General features: G+C 45.7%; 1 long non-coding RNA gene across 2 annotated transcripts; it reads right to left on the bottom strand.

Annotated features, from left to right (window-relative positions):
* Positions 1–3164: 3164 nt before the first annotated feature.
* On the bottom strand, positions 3165–5987 carry LOC124680923. Of its 2 annotated transcripts, XR_006995630.1 has the most exons (6): positions 5767–5987; positions 4797–5072; positions 4583–4703; positions 4308–4393; positions 3515–3605; positions 3165–3420 (listed from the first exon to the last, which is right to left on the bottom strand). It is a non-coding gene; the product is annotated as an uncharacterized LOC124680923 (long non-coding RNA). The 2 variants fall into 2 exon arrangements; XR_006995629.1 differs by lacking the exon at positions 5767–5987 and having other exon boundaries at positions 4797–5414.
* Positions 5988–6735: the final 748 nt, after the last annotated feature.

Here is a 6735-nt window from a genome sequence, read left to right on the forward strand (position 1 = left end):
GTAAATTTGTGGTTGTATACTTTGATGACATATTAATCTACAGCCGCAATGAATCTCGATCATATTATACATATTCGACATGTTTTGCAAGTGTTGCGTGATAATCAACTCTATGGTAATCTTGAGAAGTGCACATTTTGCAAAGATAAGGTCATATTTCTGGGTTATGTTGTCTCTAAGCATGGAGTAGAAGTTGATGTGTCTAAAATTGAAGCTATTCAAAATTGGCCTACTCCCATGAATGTGAGTCAAGTTAGAAGTTTTCATGGTCTAGCTGGGTTTTATCGCAGATTTGTGCCCAACTTTAGTACTATTGCTCGCACCTTTGAATGATTTGACTAAAAAGGGTGTTGTTTTTGAGTGGGCGCGACCTCAAGATCATGCTTTTGATGAACTTAAGAGATTGTTAACTTCGCACCGTTGCTTGCACTTCCTGATTTCAATAAGCAATTTGAGATTGAATGTGATGCTAGTGGTATTGGAATTGGTGGTGTGTTGATGCAAGAGGGTCGCCCAATTGCATATTTTTCTGAAAAACTTTCTGGTGCTAAGTTGAACTATCCTATATATAATAAAGAATTGTATGCATTAATTAGAGTTCTTGAGGTTTGGCAACATTATTTGTGGCCAAAAGAATTTATCATACATTTTGATCATGAAGCTTTGAAATACCTGAAAGCCCAATCTACTTTGCATAAGCGTCTAGCTAAGTGGGTTGAGTTCATTGAGTCTTTTCCATATATTAGTAAGCATAAGAAGGGAAAAGATAATATTGTTGCTGATGCTCTATCTAGGAAGAATATGCTATTAACTCAACTTGATGTTAAAATTCCCGGTTTAGAGATACTATGTGATTTGTATGCCATCGATCATGATTTTGCTCGAACCATATCGCTTATGTGCTCTTGGTAAAGCATGGGAAAAATATCACATACATGATGGGTTCTTGTTTAGGGCTAACAAACTATGTGTTCCGGAATCGTCCGTGTGTTTGCTCTTATTGCGAGAATCACATGCCGGAGGTTTGATGGGTCACTTTGGGCGTGAGAAGACACTACTCATGCTAGCCGACCACTTTTATTGGCCAAAGATGAGGCGGGACGTGGATAGATATGTGAGGAGATGCATTACTTGCAACAAGTCCAAGTCCAAGCCGAAGCCTCACGGTTTGTATACTCCTTTACCGGCACCTACTACACCATGGGAGGATATTAGTATGGATTTTGTGTTGGGTTTGCCGCGTACTAAGAGAGGCCATGATTCTATATTTGTGGTAGTGGATAGATTCTCTAAGATGTCCTACTTTATTGCTCGCCACAAGAGCGACGATGCGTCGCATATTACTAACCTCGTTTTTCGGTGGAGATTGTACGTCTACATGGAGTCCCAAAGACTATTGTTTCGATCGTGACGTGAAGTTTATGAGCTACTTCGGAAGACGCTTTGGAGGAAGCCGGGGACAAAGCCGCTATTTAGCACTACTCGTCATCCCCAAACCGATGGTCAAACCGAAGTGGTGAATAGAACATTGTCACAACTCGTTGAGATCCATGATCAAGAAGAACCTCGAAGGAGTGGGAAGAGTGTTTGCCGCATGTGGAGTTTGCTTACAACGGGCGGTACATTCTACCACAGAGCTATGTCCTTTTGAGGTGGTGTATGGTTTCAAACCCATTACTCCACTTGACTTGTTGCCTTTGCCCATACATGAGAGAGTTAATATGGAGGCATCCAAGAGGGCAGATTTTATGAATAAGATTCATGTGAAGACTAAAGAGTTGATTGAGAAGAAATGCAAGAGCAATGCTGCAAGGATGAATAAGAAGCGCAAGGAGATGTTGTTCAAGCCTGGTGATTTGGTCTGGGTACATTTTCGCATGGATAGGTTCCCGAAGCTGAGGAAGTCTAAGTTGAAGCCTCGTGGTGATGGTCCTTACAAAGTGCTTGCCAAGATCAATGATAATGCATACTCGATAGATCTTCCAGAGGATGAGTTTGGTGTCGGTAATTCTTTCAATGTTGCTCGATTTGACACCATATGACTGGAGAAGACCTTGGAGCGTCGGGGTCGACGCCTTTTGAAGGGGGGAGATGATGAGGACATCCCTACCTCACTACTACCTCCGTCATTACCAACCGAAGATGAACTCCGTCGTGAAGCTCAAGTCCAATGAAGTCGGGATTGGACCAATGACACGAGCTCGTGCGAAGCTACTTAAACAACAGTGAACTTGTTCCTAAACGATACCTTGATTGATGAGAACTTTATACCGCCTAAGTCCTATTACTTATGTATCATCGTGTATGAAGAGGAGACAAACATCGCACGAGGAGGAGAGGAGCGACTGGACGTGAAGATGGACGTGAAGCCGGACACGTGAGCCGGACATGAAGATATCTCAAGACGCGCGAGGAGGAGCGGGAGGAATGCGCGAGAGGAGAAGAAGAAGTCCGAGCCGGGCCCGTAACCCGGCCGACCGGCCCCACGCCGGCCGTCCGGTCCTCGGCCCGGCTGACCGGCCGCTAACCGGAGGGAGCACCTCGTCACGGCGAAACCGGAAACTTCGCAGCTTCCTGCTGCCGCACGGTTGACCGGACCACGACCGGACCGGCCGGCCCACAGCCTGGTCGACCGGATCCCGAGACCGGACTGGGTCCGAATCTGTCTCGACCGGATCTATTCGGGTCGGTTTTACTTGTATCTTTCGACCGTAACTCGTCCCGACGCCTATATAAGTGCCTTGGACGACCCCCTAGTCGCTTTAGACCACGTTTAAGATAAACCCTAGTTCTTAGTTGTTTGCTCGCAAAACTATTGAATTCCCTACACCATATTGCTTGGATATTGTGTAGATCCTGTTTAAGTCTTGTGTGATCTGCTGTTCCATTGGGAATTAGACGGTTGCAACTTACCGCTTCGTGATCGGCGGCTACGTGCGCAAGTGTGTGGAGTTGCGAATATCTTGCAGGGTTGAGAGCTGTTGCATTGGCGAGCATTGGCGACAGGGACCAATCGAGAGATCTCGTTGCGTCATACAAGTTATCATCCACTACATCGTCGTGTTCCTCCGCTGCTATCATCCCGTGATCATCATCACCACCGTTGCTTACTGAGAAGGTCGGGCCACCCCTTATCACAGAGTTTACAGAGATGTCAACTAATATGGTGGGCAGTACACACAGTACACATTCCACATTAGAAGTTCAAGAAATGTCAGAGAAGTAATATCAGATTCTCCTTTGGATGAATCGTACAAAATGATGAGTTGACGACTAATAGCTAGACCACTGTCACTGCCTCAGGATCAAGCTTCCCAGCTATAAGCTCTCTTTCAGATGCTAGTGCCTTCAAACATTAGAGGTAGACGAGTATAAAGGCCAACTAAAGAAACATCTTCAAGTTACAGGTGAACGGTGCATCTGCATGCATGTTATTTGGGAAGTTCTTTTTAGCAAACACTTATTACCTCACTGCATATTGGTTCCTATAATATGGATAAGAGCAAGAAAGCACCTGATGCAGCCAGCCCAGCATATCGCCTACATAACGGAGAGGGTCATGAGCATGTACTTCTATTGGAATAGGAAACCCTCCAGGTCCACCTCTAGTAAGAACACTAACATATGTAAGGTCAAACTGGAACATAGATCAAGAACTACATAGTAAGGTCAAATTGGAACATAGATCAATATGTAATTCTTACTCTTCAATTAACGGATTAGTGCTATGAATAAGATACTAGCACGGGTTCTATCAAATATCAAGGACAACGAAGAGAATAAAATTCTTAACTCAACTTAGAATTTGGGAAAATAAGACAGAAAACAAATTCTAGCCTTCACAATTGAAAGAAATAACAATAGAAAATGTGAAGTTAACATAAGACACATAATCAGCTAGAAACAATTGTTTTTTCCTTGAGATGAATAAACCATGTAAATGCCTACTGAAAAAACGAAATATCTACCATATTCTACTGGGGGGGGGTCTACTTGGAGGGGGAGGGGGGTGGTTGGTTACACATGGTGCATCATTAGATGACAATGACCAAATATTACTTTAAACGAAATTTTTAGCTTAGGTATACAAGGCATAGATAGTAATACTAGTGATCAACATATAGGACTTAACATTACCACATTCACAAGGTATAAGTGGGAATTATGCTGTATCAAAGCGAAAACTTCATCTGCAACTCCAACATATGCGTAGTTCTTAAGAATATCCAGAAGTCGAAAGAAATACACAAAAAGGCAGTCTAAAAAATGGAGACAGATTCGGGAGTCATGGGTTTAGATGAGCTCACCAGGATGTAAATTTGTATCTATTTCTGTAGGAAGCTCATGATGACTGGACAAAAAATCAGCAGCATCTTTTGGATTTCTTCTTGATCTTACAATATTTTTTGGGGAAGCATAGAAAAATAGAAGACATAATCAGTCCCACAAACTATATTGATAACAAAAATTAAAGAAAATTAAAAGCCCCACACTTATTATTGATCGGAGGGAATAGTAGAAATATATAAGACAATACTGCCAGTTAAATGTAACAAGCACAAGCTACGAAACAAATACATACTTTTCATCGCATGAGAAGGGACACTTCGCGTAAGCAGCACCAAAGTAGACATTTATGAAAGGCCTAGAGCAAATCCATATTTTCTTCAAGTTCAATGTCATAATTCTTGTATCCGAGTTCCCTTAACAAAAGTGATGAAAACAAGTAGTTGAGTGTAAGAACACAGATGAGCAAGGAAGATGGTAAAATTAAGTTAACCAGGCATGTTGAGTACCTGCCAAGCCATTGAGCAACTTCAGGTGTCACCTGCATTATACCCATCTTTGTCTCCTTAGTCTTTTGATCATAGTTATCCGCAAAGAGTCTCCTTCCACTCGCAATTTCAGCTAGGGAACCTATCATATACTGAGCAAAGTCCACCAGGATAGTTATCACTTAAAAATAACAAGATAGTATCTGCTCTACGGATGTAACCCTCCTAGGAGGCGTATACAAACCGTATCTTTTGAAGCTTCCTACACATATTAGCAGCTGTAGATAACGCAACTCTCTGTATACATTCCACCAAAGAAAACAACAGTGAGTAATATTATTATTTTTTAAAAGTAGAACACTCTGTCATAGTACGAGACAACATTTGTGCAGTATTTAAAACAACAGTACGAGACAAGGGAACTCATGAATCTAAAGCGCCACCAAAGCATTCCAATATCAAAAGCAAACAAAGTAATTCAAGCGTCCTAAGTGATAGTGCTGATAGTGGTAGACTGATCAGTTACCTATTGCAGACCCTCAACTAACTTCAATAGCACCAAGGGATCACAGAGGATTTGAAACACTTCCAAGCAAATGACATTTAAATGCACAGTTTTGAATCAGACCCAAGAAGACTATCATCAGGCCATACCATATCAACATGATAGAAAGGCAAAAAAAAAAACAAAAAACAAAGCCAGAAACCGGATACAGGAATCTTAGCATCTGCGCAAATACATATGTTCATTCTAGCAATCAAATGGGAAAAGCCAAAGTTATATATCTAACTACTCATCAGTAAGTCCAAATATTATAAATGGCTTGCAACCCTTAAGATTGTAAATGTGTGTGATGTGTATGTTAAGATTGTACAGACAAAATAATCATGCACACAATAACAAGGATGGTTCGCTAAGTAATGATATGGATCAGGGCAACACGACAAAGAAGAAGCATGTACTATAGAAAGCAACTACGCAAATGTCCACCTGCTCCGCAAGGTCCATGTATTTGATGGTGAGGAGCCGGGCGCAGAAGCATGCGACTGCACCGTAATGCACAACAGAAGAGCACGGCGACGGAAGCACGTCGCATAGGTGGGTGAGAGCCCGCGCCGCCAGCAGCATGATGTCGGGGTTGGTTTTGTGGTTGAGCAGCCCCACGAGAACAGGCACGAACGAGTCCACCGAGAACCCTGCAAGCGAGTCCTCCGTGCCGATGGACAACATCTCGCAGAGCTGCGCCAGCGCCTCCACCTGCCGCCCCTCCTCCCCGTCGGCGCGAAGCCCCGCGAGCATGCTCTTCATCCGCGTCCCCTGCGGCCCGGTCATGGACGAGGACGCGGCGGCGGCGGAGAGCGCGGACGCCAGGAGCATGTCGTCCAGGCCCGCCCCAAGCTTCCTCATCAGCCCCTGCAGCGCGCTGCTGTCGAACGTGAAGCCGTGGGGGAAGGCCCCCCGCCGCGTCGTCGTCGTCGTCCATGCCGTCGAAGCTGAGGCCCAGCATCCGCTCGGCCTCACGCGGGCGGGAGCTCTCGGAGGGCTCCTGCTGCTGCTGCTCCTTGCCTTTGTCGGCGTTGGAGGCGCGGCCGCGGCGGCGGGGGGTTGTTGTCGGCCGGGAAGTCCATGGGAGGCTGAGGGGCGGGAGGGTTGGGGGTGGCGGCAGAGGCAGAGGCGGAGGCGAAGCGGGCGCGTGGAGTGGGCTGCACGGGGCTTGGGGTGGCGGCGGTGGAGCTAGGGTTAGGGTTGGGTCGGGAGCGCTTGGAGGAGCGGGTGGAGGAGGAGGTGGAAGACGAAGAGGCTTCCGCCCGCTTGCGGCTGCGCGTTTCTATACAAGAAGGGAGGCGGAGAGGCGGCGGCCGCCTCGAGCGAGGCGGCGACGACGGCGGCAGCGCGGCTAGCAGAGGATGGGCGGCGGCGCGGCTAGCAGTGGATGGGCGGCGGAGGAGATCTGGGTGG

The sequence above is a fragment of the Lolium rigidum genome, unplaced genomic scaffold (genome assembly GCF_022539505.1).
Source record: "Lolium rigidum isolate FL_2022 unplaced genomic scaffold, APGP_CSIRO_Lrig_0.1 contig_30539_1, whole genome shotgun sequence".
Classification (NCBI taxonomy): domain Eukaryota; kingdom Viridiplantae; phylum Streptophyta; class Magnoliopsida; order Poales; family Poaceae; genus Lolium; species Lolium rigidum.